The sequence below is a fragment of the Caretta caretta genome, chromosome 1 (genome assembly GCF_965140235.1).
Source record: "Caretta caretta isolate rCarCar2 chromosome 1, rCarCar1.hap1, whole genome shotgun sequence".
Lineage (NCBI taxonomy): Eukaryota > Metazoa > Chordata > Testudines > Cheloniidae > Caretta > Caretta caretta.
This window is the reverse complement of record NC_134206.1, coordinates 31,767,376-31,783,689: the sequence shown is the minus strand read 5'-3', so window position 1 is coordinate 31,783,689 and position 16,314 is coordinate 31,767,376. Positions and strand designations below refer to the sequence as shown.

The 16,314-nt window shown below is 42.1% G+C and overlaps 1 protein-coding gene and 1 long non-coding RNA gene across 6 annotated transcripts in view; one reads left to right on the top strand and one right to left on the bottom strand.

Moving 5' to 3' along the window:
* The window catches only part of LOC142071597 (uncharacterized), a 29,311-nt gene extending 25,583 nt beyond the window's left edge, over positions 1 to 3,728 (top strand). The window contains exon 3 of the long non-coding RNA XR_012667729.1: positions 3,582 to 3,728. This is a non-coding gene — a long non-coding RNA (uncharacterized LOC142071597). The remainder of the gene's footprint in view (positions 1 to 3,581) is intronic.
* Positions 1 to 16,314, bottom strand: part of CNTN5 (contactin 5) — a 982,104-nt gene that overhangs the window by 350,913 nt on the left and 614,877 nt on the right. The window lies entirely within an intron of this gene.

The window sequence follows — 16,314 nt, the reverse complement described above, 5'->3', positions numbered from 1 at the left end:
GATGCACTGGCCAGGTGTACAGGAAAAGCCCTGGGAACTTTTGAATCTCATTTCCTGTTTGGCCAGGTGAGCTCATCAGCACAGGTGACCATGCAGAGCTCATCAGCACAGGTAACATGCAGTCCCAGAATTGAAAAAGAGCTCCAGCATGGACCGAACTGGAGATACTGGATCTGATCACTGTATGGGGAGTGGAATCTGTGCTATCAGAACTACGTTCCAAAAGACGACATGCCAAAACATTTCAAAAACTCTCAGAGGCCATGAGGGACAGAGGCTACAGCAGGGACACAACACAGTGCTGCATGAAACTTAAGGAGCTCAGACAAGCACACCAGAAAACCAAAGAATCAAACAGGCTCTCCGGGACAGAGACCCAGACGTGCTGCTTCTACGCTGAGCTGCATGCAATTCTAGGGGGGGCTGCCACCACTACCCCACCCCTGTCTGTGGACTCCGATGATGAGGTACTCTCTGCCATGCCATTGCAGCAAAGCCATCCACTATGACCTGCACATTTCCCAGGGTCACTACCCTTGATATCAGCAGATCTTTGATTGCGTGGGCTACGTGGGCTACTTGCATCACAGCAGCCCCAACAGTAGATTTGCCCACTCCAAATTGATTCCCAACTGACCGGTAGCTGTCTGGCGTTGCAAGCACCCCCAGTTCCCATTAACTTCAACTGTAATTGTGGGTGTTTAGCTCCTTTGACATCAGGACTAAGACCAAAATTTTCAATGTGGCCACTAAATTGAGTATCTCAATTTCTGGATGTCAAGCATGACTCATCTTGACAGTCTGATTTTCAGAAATATGGATACCCCGGGGCTCTGGGCTCTGGCAGAGCTTTAAAGGGCCTGGGGCTCCGCTGTGGTAGCAGCTGCCAGAGCCCCGAGCCCTTTAAATCCCCACCTGAGCCCTGCTGCCCGAGCTCTGGGGTAGTGGTGGCTGGGCTCCATCAGGGATTTAAATGGCCCCGGGGCTACAGCCGCCGCTATCACTCCAGCCACCGCTATCACTCCAGCCCTTTAAATGCCCGCCGGAGCCCCACAGCCGCTACCCCAGGGCTTTGAAAGCAGGGCTCTGGCGGGGATTTAAAGGGCCCCAGAGCTCCAGCCGCCACTACCCCTCCCCCCCCAGACCCTTTAAATCCCATCCTGAGCCCTGCTGCCAGAGCCCTGGGGCAGCAGCGGCGGCTGGAACTCCGGGGCCCTTTAAATCCCCGCCGCAGCCCCACCGCCGCTACCCCAGGGCTTGGGCAGCAGGGCTCAGGCCTGGATGTAAAGGGCCGGTGTGGGGGTGGATAGCGGTGGCTTTAAATCCCTGCTGGGGGCTTTAAATCCCCTGGGCCCTTTAAATGCCTGCTGAAGCCCCGCCTCTGCTACCTTAGGGCTCGGGCCACAGGGCTCAGGCGAGGATTTAAGGGGCCCAGGGCAGTAGCAGCGGCTGGAGCTCTGGGGCCCTTTAAATCCCTGCCACAGCCCCGCCGCCGCTACCCCAGGGCTTTACATTGCCTTCTCTGAAAGCCGGTCCTGGTACGGTGCACCAGCTCTTACCGATACGCGGTACCGGGGCGTACCGGCTTACTTTCACCTCTGACTCCAGTTGAAGTCAGAGAGAGATGCAGGTGTGCTGCACAACTGAAAATCAGTCCTCATGTTGGGCACACAAAATAAATGGCCAGTTTTTAAGTTTTGGACCCCGGTGACTTTTCCCCAGCGCCATGGAACATGTGGTAGAACTTGGAACAGAACACAGGTTTCCAGCTCCTACTCTTGCTCTTTAAACACTAGGCCAGATAATAAAATGTCCCGTTTTACTACCTGAGAAAGTAAGTAAAAAAGGACATAACTGCTTTAAAACAACTCATGAGTTAGCCACGTTATATTTTAATCAACTGCTTAAGTATCACAGCTAGGGCAAACCTAAAAATGAAACAGAACCAAGTCTTCAGATCTGTACAACCCCAAACTCTGCAGATGTTTGGATCTGAACCAAGACTAGCTGACACAGGCACGTCTCCAGGAAAAACAGCTCTCCTGCTATCCTGTGTACTATATACATATCCCACTGAAGTGCTATTGAAAAGAATACTGTCATGATGCAAGGTAGTAATCTGCACCAGGAAATTGAATTCAACAAGCCTGAAGTGCAAACAAGTTTTGACAATTTCTTTTGTTATTGAAATTGGATTTTCAGATGGATTGCTAAAACAGATTTGTTCTGTGTTGCCTCCAAGCCAGGATTATTTAGCGATTTTTAGTCTGAGAAAAGAACATTTTACAAATCTTAGGGATCTTATTATGTACTTGAATGAGAAACAATAGTAACTCCAGAGTTAAAAACAAACAAAACCAGCTTAAATGGCACAAAACAAAAGAGCTGTGGCAAGGAAGGAGTAAAAGGCTTTGTGTATATTAATGTACAGACCAGAGCCATGCTACACCATGGTGACGAGATCCTCCACTAATTCCAGCATAAAGCAATCTGGTTTCTGACCTTTTGAGGTGTATTTGCTAAGAGTGTCCTCTGTTTGACAGGGATTACTGTTAGCGCTAGTGTGCAATTTTACTTTAACTGCAGCTGTTTCATCATGCTTGTGAGGCTGCTGTGTCCCAGTGAAGCAGCTCTTGTAAAACATATTTAGAAATGGTTAATAAACTATAAGTAAGAAAACATTTCTTATTTTGTTTACTGAAAGCCTGTACTCTGTGCTCATCATTGCCAACAGAGCAGAAATCAGCCTTACCTGAAAGCAAAACCCATTTCCAAACCCATGCACTTCCCTCCAGGGATTTAGACTGCTAAATTGTCTATTTGTGGTAGCTTAATTAGAACACACTTTTCACTGGTGCTTTTAAACAAATTTATTTCTCTAATTTGGTGTGGATTAGATTGCTGTACTATGAGAGCTGATTTTTTTTTTCTTTTCAGTACTTAAGTACATGATTTGCATTGTGATATTTTAGATGTTGCCCTCCAAACCAGCTTCTAGCTCTGCCACGAACTGTTGTGACCTCTGCCAAGCCACTTAAGAAACAAATTTCAAGTGCCTATGAGACTTAAGAACCCAAATACCATTTTCGAAAATGATGTAAGCACCTAAATCCTATTGAATTTCAATAAGACTGTCACATATGACTTTTGAAAATAGAACTTAGGCTTTTGAAAATTGTGTTCAGTATATTCACTGTCAGTTCACTAACCACAAAATGGGAGTAATCTCTTTTCTCCTATACGTTTTGTCAATTTATACTGTGAACAACGTGGAGCAGGGATTGTCTCCTAATATGGGTCTTAGTAGGATATCAAGGCTACTGTAATACAACTAATACAATTTCAAAAGTCCTGAAATGACTCAGCTTGGTTATTTTTCTGAATTCATTTACATTTTGTCTTATGGAAATTCATTGCATATACAGCATATTTTTATTTTTAATGCAGAATTTTGTTCATGATTGGTTTATGAAGGCTGGTATGCCCACTATGATAGGTATCTTTACATTTTTTTAAAATATATTTTGCTTAAAATATGTAATCGTAATAAAATATGTATTCAAAATTCTATTTTATTTCAGATTCCTGTCTATATTTTACAAAACCTTTGGTAAGTGCAACTAATCACCATCATCGGCATATGCACAATGTGCCCTGCCTCTGAATGGTATCACCAGCCAGGTGGAGAGTCAGTAGCCAGCCATCAAAATAAAGTCAGTAGGCACTCGACAATGACATGCGACATCATCTGAAGTTGACCGCAGCTGCATCGTGGGTCATTAATAAAACATTTAAAGAGACTGGCCGCACAGTTGCCCTGTCCTGTCCAAAACCAGTTCAGAGATGACCAAAGGTGCCATGGCAGATCAAAACCTGGTGGACAGATAGTTGGGTCAGTGATGAGAGAGTGATTAACGACTGTCATCACTGACCACTCATTATGCCAAGTATATTCCACCATCATGTCCTGTGGTGCCATAAATGACCATAAAGAGTGTCTAAAAGACAGGAGAGCTGGTGGGTGGTTGAAGAGGTCTGCATACAATGGCAGGTTGTTATTCTCATGGATCTCAGCCAGCAGAGTGAGAGAGGCCTTTTCACTGTGAACATGGGGTGGTGTTGTTGCTAAGTATTGGTAGCCATGGCAACGGAGTCGCCCATAAAGTACCAGTAACAATACACATAGCTTTGATATGCTCTACATCGACCAGCCTTATGTGATATTAGCGATACCAGACAGGAGCACAATATTTTGCTGTTGAATAGCAGAGGGCAAGGACTGATGATCTAAGCATTTGGGTTCTCGCTCCTCAGGTTGCACTGGCTAATCTGCTGAGAAGGTTGTTCTGAGTGTGGACTTTGGCTGCCATTTTCCTCAAGTGGTTGCTCTACATTAATGACCTATCTGATGTCACACCGAGGTAAACCAGGTTTGGATCATGCTGCAGATATCGGCCATTGAGGAAAACATTTAACTCGTGTTTGCATTATGCAGATGGAATACGTTAGAAACGATCTTAGAACAGCTTGGCTGCTGGTGCCATCGACTATGACAGTCTACCATGCGCTTAATATCTTCATTCAAGACCTTGTCAAGTTCTGAGAAGGGCTGAGCTTGGTAGCTGCAGCAGATGTCATTGGCATAGATAACTTGTGTGAGAATGTAGATGCAAGTCTTTGATGTACAGTTTGAACAGTATCAGTGAAATAACTGATCCTTGAGGAAGGCCGTTGATCTGACTCTTCCAAGAGCTACAGCAGTTGTACATGTGTACTCTAAACCACCTGTTTTGCAGAAAGAGCTGTACTACTTTGACCACCAAATGTAGGGCAACCAGAGAGACTCATTATTTATTAGCATATGACCTGCAGTTTCTCCATAACACAGTTAAAGAATATATCATCTCCTCAGCAATAAAATGGAGAATTGGGGCAGCAGGGGGACATGCCAGGTACTTACTAGCAGCAAGAGAGAAAGTTGTATCCTAACCCAGCAACTGCTAATTCCAAAATGACCATTACAGGGCTGTATTACTTGGTTCTACTGAATTTAAGGGACCAGCCCAAGAAAGGCATACTGGGAAAACATTCCTGAACGAGGACAACACTGCACTAGGGAAAGTTAATACAAGTCAGAAGATGTCGGTGTCAATCAGTATAAAATGCAATTAAAAGAATGCAATTACAGATAATGAAAACATGAAATGTGACAGGAAAATGGGTTAATATATAGTTTAAAGTCCACACAATCACAAACTGCTAGAACTTGGGGGTGTGATATATCTGCCACCTCAGTCATTTCCTATCAAAATTTCTGGGTATGTATACTCACATACTCTACACACACACACACACGACAGAAAAATACTTTAAAAGAAACATTTAAGTTGCAAAGTCAAGTGCTTAAAAGTTACGAAGTGCCAGAATTAAGGTTACCTGTGCCACTTTACATCTGCCCCCTTGTATATTTGCATTATGATACTCTCTTAAATTACATGATCAGACTGTTTTTTCCACAAGAGCCTTGCCTCTTTCAGTGCACAGGATGGACAGCACTCATTGAATAAACAGAGAGTCAATTTTCAGAGTAGCAGCAGTGTTAGTCTGTATTCGCAAAAAGAAAAGGAGTACTTGTGGCACCTTACAGACTAACCAATGTATTTGAGCATAAGCTTTTGTGAGCTACAGCTCACTTCATCAGATGCATTCAGTAGAAAATACAGTGGAGAGATTTATTTACATAGAGAACATGAAACAATGGGTGTTACCATACACACTGTAATGAGAGTGATCACTTAAGGTGAGCTATTACCAGCAGGAGAGCAGGGTGGGGGGGGGGGAAGAAAACCTTTTGTAGTGATAATCAAGGTGGGCCATTTTTTGACAAGAATGTCTGAGGAACAGTGGAGGGTAGGAGGGGGGAATAAACAAGGGGAAATAGTTTTACTTTGTGTAATGACCCATCCACTCCTAGTCTCTATTCAAGCCTAAGTTAATTGTATCCAGTTTGCAAATTAATTCCAATTCAGCAGTCTCTAATTAGAGTCTGTTTTTGAAGTTTTTTTGTTGAAGAATTGCAACTTTTAGGTCTATAATCAAGTGACCAAAGAGATTGAAGTGTTCTCTGACTGGTGTTTGAATGTTATATTTCTTGACATCTGATTTGTGTCCATTTATTCTTTTACGTAGAGACTGTCCAGTTTGACCAATGTACATGGCAGAGGGGCATTGCTGGCACATGATAGCATATATCACATTGGTAGATGTGCAGGTGAATGAGCCTCTGATAGTGTGGCTGATGTTATTAGGCCCTATGATGGTGTCCCCTGAATAGATATGGGGACACAGTTGGCAACGGGCTTTGTTGCAAGGATAGGTTCCTGGGTTAGTGGTTCTGTTGTGTGATATGTGGTTGCTGGTGAGTATTTGCTTCAGGTTGGGGGGCTGTCTGAAAGCAAGGACTGGCCTGTCTCCCAAGATCTGTGAGAGTGATGGGTCGTCCTTCAGGATAGGTTGTAGATCCTTGATGATGCGCTGGAGAGGTTTTAGATGGGGCTGAAGGTGATGGCTAGTGGCATTCTGTTATTTTGTTTGTTGGGCCTGTCCTGTAGTAGGTGACTTCTGGGTACTCTTCTGGCTCTATCAATCTGTTTCTTCACTTCCGCAGGTGGGTATTGTAGTTGTAAGAATGTTTGATAGAGATCTTGTCGGTGTTTGTCTCTGTCTGAGGGGTTGGAGCAAATGCGGTTGTATCGTAGAGCTTGGCTGTAGACGATGGATCGTGTGGTGTGGTCTGGATGAAAGCTGGAGGCATGTAGGTAGGAATAGCGGTCGGTAGGCTTCTGGTATAGGGTGGTGTTTATGTGACCATCACTTATTAGCACTGTAGTGTCCAGGAAGTGGATCTCTTGTGTGGACTGGTCTAGGCTGAGGTTGATGGTGGGATGGAAATTGTTGAAATTATGGTGGAGTTCCTCAAGGGCTTCTTTTTCATGGCTCCAGATGACGAAGATGTCATCAATGTAGCGCAAGTAGAGTAGGGGCATTAGAACAACGCTTCCTCAGCTCTCGTCCCCTAAGTCAGTCATAAAAATGTTGGCATACTGTGGGGCCATGCAGGTACCCATAGCAGTGCCGCTGATTTGAAGGTATACATTGTCCCCAAACTTGAAACAGTTATGGGTGAGGACAAAGTCACAAAGTTCAGCCAACAGATTTGCCGTGACATTATCGGGGATACTGTTCCTGACGGCTTGTAGTCCATCTTTATGTGGAATGTTGGTGTAGAGGGCTTCTACATCAATGGTGGCCAGGATGGTGTTTTCAGGAAGATCACCGAAGGATTGTAGTTTCCTCAGGAAGTCAGTGGTGTCTCGAAGGTAGCTGGGAGTGCTGGTAGCGTAGGGCCTGAGGAGAGAGTCCACATAGCCAGACAATCCTGCTGTCAGGGTGCCAATGCCTGAGATGATGGGGCACCCAGGATTTCCAGGTTTATGGATCTTGGGTAGTAGATAGAATACCCCAGGTCGGAGTTCCAGGGGTGTGTCTGTGCGGATTTGTTCTTGTGCTTTTTCAGGGAGTTTCTTGAGCAAATGCTGTAGTTTCTTTTGGTAACCCTCAGTGGGATCAAAGGGTAATGGCTTGTAGAAAGTGGTGTTGGAGAGCTGCCGAGCAGCCTCTTGTTTTAATTCTGACCTATTCATGATGACGACAGCACCTCCTTTGTCAGCCGTTTTGATTATGATGTCAGAGTTGTTTCTGAGGCTGTGGATGGCATTGTGTTCTGCACAGCTGAGGTTATGGGGCAAGTGATGCTGCTTTTCCACAATTTCAGCCCGTGCACGTTGGCGGAAGCACTCTATGTAGAAGTCCAGTCTGTTGTTTCAACCTTCAGGAGGAGTCCACCCAGAATCCTTCTTTTTGTAGTCTTGGTAGAAAGGTCTCTGTGGGTTAGTATGTTGTTCAGAGGTGTTTTGTAAATATTCCTTGAGTCGGAGACGTAGAAAATAGGATTCTAGGTCACCACAGAAGTGTATCATATTCGTGGGGGTGGTGGGACAGAAGGAGAGGTCCCGAGATAGGACAGATTCTTTGTGGGCTAAGAGTACAGTTGGATAGATTAACAATATTGCTGGGTGGGTTAAGTGAGTCAATGTTTTCTTTCATCTTCATTGTTCAACGTGTGGCTCCATGGCTTATTTACTACACCTTATTTAATCCCTGCTTTGAATACAGAATTATTAATATTCCCATGGGCTTTCCTATGGTGCTCATCATAGTATCCCACTGCTTCACAAACTATTTATTTTCACAACACCATCTGTGAGGGATTACCCCATTTAACAGATGAGGAAGTGAGGCACAGAGAAATTAAGGTCCACAGATTTTGGGTACCCACTTTGAGATACCTAGGGCCTGATTTTTCAGAGCAGTGAGTATTTTAGAGCACTTTATATATTCAAAGCACAATTCCCTATAACTTCACTTGCAGCTGGGTGCTCAGCACTTCTGCGAATTGGACCCAGGTGTCTCAAGTCAGAAACCAAGAAAATAAGGAACACACATATAGTGGCCACCTCTGAAAAGTTTCATTTAAGTAACGTACTCAGCATCACATAGGAACTCTGTAGTAGAGACAGGGATAGAATCCAGCTCTATCTGGATTCAACTGCCTTAACCATGAGATTTCCCTTTCTATTCCTGAAATTGTGAGTTGAGTAAGGCAATTATGGTTCTCACTGCATGACTTACCATTCCTATATCTGCCCATTCCAAGCTCGGAAATTAATTCTGGCCCCCAATGCCCCATATAGATGGGCAATACTCTTTACTGAGCATGTGTTAACTGCAGTTTTTCAAAGGCTTATAACTTGGCCAAATGTATGTGGCTTTTCATAGGAACAGCAAAAGGCACATGCCTGACCAAAAAAGCCATGCTCTTAACAAAATGATAATTCAGTGATGCCCATCGATTACTTCCAGCACATGCTGCTGGCCACCCAGTCACTGGTCAGATTTAGATGTAACTAGCCAAAATGACAGCACAGGCAATACAGACAAAGACACTTTATTTTATTGGTTTGAAATCTCAGTTTCAATAAAAAAATCGATAACCAAGAATTAATTGGATTTTCTATTTCATTTAAAGAGGCAAGCAATTACCTTAATATTATTTGGAAGGAGTAAGAATGTGTAGATTTTAAAGAGATCATCCTTTTTTAGTCTGTTGTTCAAATACTGAATTACATGTGTTTCACGGTGGGGGCGGGAGGGATTTGAAGGCAAGGGAAAAGAAAAAAAAACACTTCTATTCCAAGATGACAAATAACATGCCCGAACAAGCTCCAGAGATATAATGTAGATGCACTAAATGCAGAACCAAGATGATAATTTTGTTAAATTTATGATTCAGGGACTGGATAGAAAGCAAGAACATATCTGAATATAGTTTCATTAGTGATATTCAATAAACTGTCAAAAATACTCTCCAATCTGTAACAGAATTTCAGTTTTTAGTCAAAACAGTAGAATGTTTCAACCCAGAGTTTGCTACACTATTATGACTCATGTAGTGGCTACAATTTTAAATTTAATGACAATAAACTCTTTAAGGAAATGATTTTGACTTTGTAGGTGGCATTTTTTGTTTTTGGTTTTTTTAAGTGTCAGTAGGGCAATGACAGACTCAATGACATTTATCAGATACCTAATTGAAATATAATGTATGTTTTAATAATTGCAAATGTGACCTTCATTTGTATATTCCTGCGAGTTAGCATGTTTAGTAAAATGTCAATAAGAACTCTAACCCATTTTTATTGTAAATTTTAATTACATTGTTCCAGTAGAAGAGTTCACTCTTCTGTTGCTCAGGCTTATAAAAACATGTAACTTCACTCTGCAAATGATGGATATTGGCACTGTAGTCCGTGAGTTTTATAGAAAGCAATTTCTTTTCCACCTAGTTCAATGTGTATTCATGGCTTTCTTCTGCATATAAGTTTTTAGACTACTTGATAACATAGAAGTCTCTCTGATTATTCCCTATCAGAGATTATTAAGAGACTCAATTGATGTTGTGAGCAGCAATATGATTATGTCCATCAGAGAGTTAGATTATACCTCAGTTAAACCCGAACTCCACTTATTACATTTCATCTACAGACTGAAATTAAAAACAAACAAACAAACAAACTATAGCGGGGGGGGGGGAGAAGAAGCCTGCAGTCTCTTTTAAGTTTGTAAGGTACATTGATCAACATTCCTCACATTTATATATTGATTTATTTCTAACAAATCTAATTTTAAGAGTATCATTCTAGGGCCTTATACATATTTGATAAAAATAAATATTATAGTAAAACCAGCAGCAACGCCACTACCAGAAGTAATCAACCACAATAAATCGAGCCAAAACCAAACCACTCCCTCTAAATTATCACTTCTGTTGTACTGACTACCCACACAAAAGGTCTGGGTAAATAGATAGACCATCACTGTACACTGCAAGGACTGCACATTTTGGCTTGTGATGGGGTGTATCATCTCCACATGGCAGGGGCAGTAACAAGTTAATGAATAGGGTAATAATTCGCTCCCAGCTGTGTCTAAAAGGCGGGTTAGCCACAGCTGGGATAAAAAAAATACAAGAGGATAGAGGTTGAGAGATACTGTGGAGGAGTGTTGCAGTACTGGGCAGAGAGAAACAGCCTAAAGAGCCCAATTTGCTGGAAGAAGTATTTGGGGAAGATTGCCATACAGCAGATGCCTGCAAAGGCCATAGGTAAGATGTAGCACGGGGAGGCAGCTGCACACATAAGCCCACAGTCTTTGACTACCTCACACAGGGCCCCTAGACTGGGTGGGACTCAGAGGAGAATGGGGCTTGGGTCCCGCTATCATCCCTGATGTTGAAATTGAGAGAAAGACTGCGGATTCATGGTGGTGGTCCTAATTAAGGCCATTGGACTTTATTTTGGCTCCTGTTTTGATTTGCTTTTGTTCCTTCTGTGATGAAGGAAGAGGGAGGTATTGGGACTGACGACTGAGGACCGTCAAGATCTCAGGGCATAACCCACTTACTACCCTGAAAATGTAGAGCCTCTGAACTGGAACAAAAAGTGAAACTGAGGCAAGCCTACTGGTATCATCTACTTGGCCAGTCGGGTGTGCATTGAAGCCCAACTATAGAGCTTTTTTCTAAAACTGCAGCAGGGAATGAATTCCCAAGTTGAAAGGTCCTCACAAATAATGCCCTGCCAGATGTTGCACCTCATCAACTTCTCTAATCACGAATGTGATAATATGGGGTGGGGAGACAGTCAACCTTTCAAGGAGAGCTGGTTGGCATTTCTTTCCCCCTTGTGGGAAAACAGACTTTGTCAAAAAAATAGAAAACTCAAAACTTCAAAGTTTTGGCTGAAAATTCAGTTGTCCTATAAATATTTTTGTTTAAAGAATGCAACCACTTTATTTTCCATCAGAAAAAATGTTGATGAACCTTTTCAGCCAACTCTACTTTCAAGTAGGCATGTCCCATGTAAAGAATGGCTTTATAATTCAAAACCAACACCTTAACTTTCAATAGCTGTTAGAGACGTGACGAAATATGATGAGTGGGCAAGAACAGGGCCAACAAAACTCTATATAAGAATATAAAAACAGCCATACTGGGTGAGACCGAAGGTCCATCTAGCCCCATATCTGGTCTTCCAACAGTGGCCAGGTGCCCCAGAGGAAATGAACAGAACAGGTAATCATCAAGTGATCCATCCCCTGTTGCCCATTCCCAGCTTCTGGCAAACAGATGATAGGGACACTGTCCCTGTGCATCTTGGCTAATAGCCATTGATGGACCTATCCTCCATGAACTTATCTAGTTATTTTTTTAATCCTGTATTAGTCTTGGCCTTCACAATATCCTCTGACAAAGAGTTCCACAGGTTGACTGTGTGTTAGGGGGGGAAAATATTTCCTTTTGTTTGTTTTAAACCTGCTGCCTATTAATTTCATTTGGTGACCCATAGTTCCTGTGTTATGAGAAGGAGTAAAGAACACTTCCTTATTTACTTTCTCCACAGCAGTCATGTTTTTTATAGACCACTATCATAACCCCCCTTAGTCATCTCTTTTCCAAGTTGAAAAGTCCCGGTCTTATTAATCGCTCCTCATATAGAAGCCATTCCATACCCCTATGTTGGGGACACTGGGGCATGGCCACTAGGTAACTCGAGGGGACGGAAGACCACAAGTGTTGATGAAGCCCCCTCGCTCTAGGCCCAGGTGCCCTCCCCCCCCCGCCTGGAGGCACTCGCAGCAGCTCTGCGTACTAGGCCCAAGTGTCCTTGCCCCCCCGCCTGGAGGCACTTGCAGCAGTTATACTGAGGATCTGCAACAATATGTTGCAGAGTCAGACTGCCTGAAACTAAACAAGGCCAAACAGGGGAGATATGGAAGAACAATGCTGAATAAAGCAGCTTTATGTATGGTTTAACAAATGATACAGAGAACAAGGGAACTAGCTGGAAACTGGATTGGCTGGCTATATGGATACTTAGGGAAGCTTGCTATTGGATAAGTATGCTGGGAAAAAGAATGTATAAAAGCCTGTGTAATTTCCTGCTCTGTGTGCAGGATTTGAGATTCTATTCTCCCTGTACCTTTTTGCAGCTGCAAATAAACTTTTCTGCTTCTCCACCCCATTGTGATTATTGGGTGTAGCACACCGGGTAGCGAACCAACCTCAGCTGTTTAGCCTCTTGGCACTGGGTGCTGGCAACACCTACTAATTTTTTTGCCCTTTTCTGAACCTTTTCCAATTCCAATATATCTTTGAGATGGGGCAACCACATCTGCACACAGTATTCAAGATGTGGGCACACTATGGATTTATATAGAGGCAATATGATATTTTCTGTGTTATTATCTATCCCTTTTTTAATGATTCCCAACATTGTTTGCTTTTTTGACTGCCGCTGCACATTGAGTGGATGTTTTCAGAGAACTATCCACAGTGACTTCAAGGTCTCTTTCTTGAGTGGTAACAGCTAATTTAGACCCCATCATTTTATATGTATAATTGGGATTATATTTTCCCATGTGCATTACTTTGCATTTATTAATATTGAATTTCACCTACCATTTTGTTGCACAGCCACCCTGTTTTGTGAGATCCTTTTGTAGCTCTTCGCAGTCTGCTTTGGACTTAACTATCTTGAGTAGTTTTGTACCATCTGCAGATTTTGTTACCTCACTGTTTACCCCTTTTCCCAGATCATTTATGAATATGTTGAATAGGACTGGTCCCAGTGCAGACTCCTGGGGGACACCTATTTACCTCTCTCCATTCTGAAAACTAACCATGTATTCCTATCCTTTGGTAACTGGCTAAAAAACAATCCATGGGAGAACCTTCATTCTTATCACATGACAGCTTACTTTGCTTAGGAGCCTTTGGTGAAGGACCTACTAGTTAGTACTCAGAGATTGCAACTAGTTAAGCTACTTTTTTCTGTCTGTGTAGGCTACAGATACATCGATTATATTCAGTTGGGGAAAAAAAGACGGAAACTTTGAAAAAGCCAGAATTATCCAGAATAGTCAGGATTATTAAAAGTATTATGGGGATGCATGGATATAACTCCTCTTCTGTGTAAATAACCTTTCTGAAAAGTTTATCATGGCAAAGCTTAACTCCAGATAATATCAGCAAAGGTTAAGGTGTTATATTCAATATTTGAGACATCATTTGTTTTGGTTTAGTATTTTTGATGCATGTGCATGGTCTTAATCTGTAAAACAAAACAAAAAAACCTGTATGTGCCAGATTCTTCATTGCTCTGAGTCTCCTTTATGCCAGCTAAAACAGGCATAAATCTTCCCTGGGAAATACCATGGACATAAATCCCTATGCCAACATGTAAAGACAGCCAAGCTACCTCTGTGCTGCTTGTGCAGCCATCCCAGGGGCTGAAAGATGGAAGGGAGGCTGGCTGGGACATGCCTAAACCAATGTGAAGATTAATCCTACCCTGAGAGAGTGATGAAGTTGAGGATAAACTTCTGAACAAAAAATAAAACTATGAACTATCACCAGGACCAGATGACATTCACCCAAGTGTTCTAAAGAAACTCAAATATAAAATTGCAGAACTACTAACTGTTGTATGTAATTTATCATTTAAATCAGCTTCTGTACCAGATGACTGGAGGATAGCTAATGTGACGCCAATTTTTTTAAAAGGCTCCAGGGGCAATCCTGACAATCACAGTCCAGTAAATCTAACTTCAGTACCAGGCAAATTGACTGAAACTATGGCAAAGAACAAAATTATCAGACACAGATGAAAACGACTTGTTGGGGAAGAGTCAACATGGTTTTTTGTAAAGCAAAATCATGCCTCACCAATCTAAGTTGTTTGAGGGGGTCAACAAGCCTTTGACAAGGTCCCTCATCAAAGGCTCTTAAGCAAAGTAAGCTGTTATGAGAGAAGAGGGAAGGTCCTCATTGATCAATAACTGGTTAAAAGACAGGAAACAAAGGGTAGGAATAAATAGTTTTCACAGTGGAGAGAGGTAATTAGCAGGGTCTCCCAGGGACTGTACTTGGACTGGTGTTCCTCAAATTCATAAGTGATCTGGGAAATGGGGTAAATAAATAGTGAGGTGACAAAATTTGCAGACGATACAAAATTACTCAAGATAGTTAAGTCCAAAACTGATTGCAGAGTTACAAAGGGACCTCACGAAACTGGGTGACTGGGCAACAAAATGGTAGATGAAATTCAATGTGGATAAATGCAATGTAATCTACACTGGAAAACATAATCCCAATCAAACATACAGAATGATGGGATCTAAATTAGCACTCAAGAGAGAATTATCCCTGGGGATAATTCTCTGAGCACATCTTCTCAGTGTTCAGCAACAGTAAAAAGAAAAAAACTAACAATGTTAGGAACCATTAGGAAAGGGATAGATATGATAGAACATCTCATGCCACTGTATAAATCTATGCGATACCCACACCTTCAATGCTGCATGCAGTTCTGGCCATGACATCTACAAAAAATATTAGAACTAGAACAGGTACAGAGAAGAGCAACAAAACTTATTAAGGGTACAGAACAGCTTCCATATGAGGAGACATTAAAAAGACTGGGACTTTTCAGTTTAGAAAGAGATGATTAAGAGGGGATATGTTAGCAGTCTAAAACAAATCATGAATGGCGTGAAGGAAATGAATAGGGAAGTGTTATTTACTCCTTCATATAACACAAGAACTAGGAAACACCCAATGAAATTAATAAGCAGCAGGTTTAAAAACGAACAAAAGGAAGAACTTCACACAACTCATTGCCAGGGAATGTTGTGAAGCCAGAACTATAAGTGGATTCAAAAAAGAATTAGATACAGTTAATGGAGGTTAGGTCCATCAATGGATATTAGCCAAGATGGTCAGGGATTCAACCCCATGCTCTGAGTGACGCTAGCTCTGTTTGTCAGAAGCTTGGAGTGGACACCAGGGGATGGATCACTCAATGATTGCCTGTTCTGTTAATTTCCTCTGAAGCACCTGGCATTGGCCACTATCAGAAGACAGGATACTGAGCTAGAGGGACCACTGGTCTGACCCAGTATGGCCATTCTTATGGTCATTGTCAGTGAGACATTGAGCAACATATCGAGGAACTCAAGTGTGAATATTTGTTTTTGATGCTGAACTGTTTTATTCTGTTTTATTCTCTGTGTCAGAGGGGTGCATACTGTTCCCCACATGTCTGGTTTCATTATTGGTATTCTCTCTAAATATTGGAGAATTTTATTATACTGCAGGGAAATGTTTTCAGAAATAGCCAGATTAATCTCCACAGCCATCTCCATCTCCAAATTCACAGTGTATTTTCTGGCACTGCTAGCATGGACACCAGTTAGTGGTAGCTGTGTTAGAACGAGTCAGAATCCCCCCTCCCCACCCTTCTCTAGAAGTGGTCTCTCTAAGTGAAGGTGTAGGGTAACAAGAGTGGGGAAGCTTGCATTACTACTGGCCTTGTATTTTTTATGCAGGAAATTAGATCACAATTTTTCAACCTGGCACCTCTTTTGGCTACTAAATTAAGTGAATTTATAAGGAAAAATAAAATTAAACAGAGTGAGAAAGAATTTTGTAGACTGAAGAAATAAATAGATTCAACAAATCAAAAAGCGATGAAAATTGTTGGGTAAGCATTTAGAAGTCTCTGCTATGGATGTGTTTTATTGCTATCTAAGATTCTACATTATAAAATATACAAAGCACAGCATCTGTACATATTA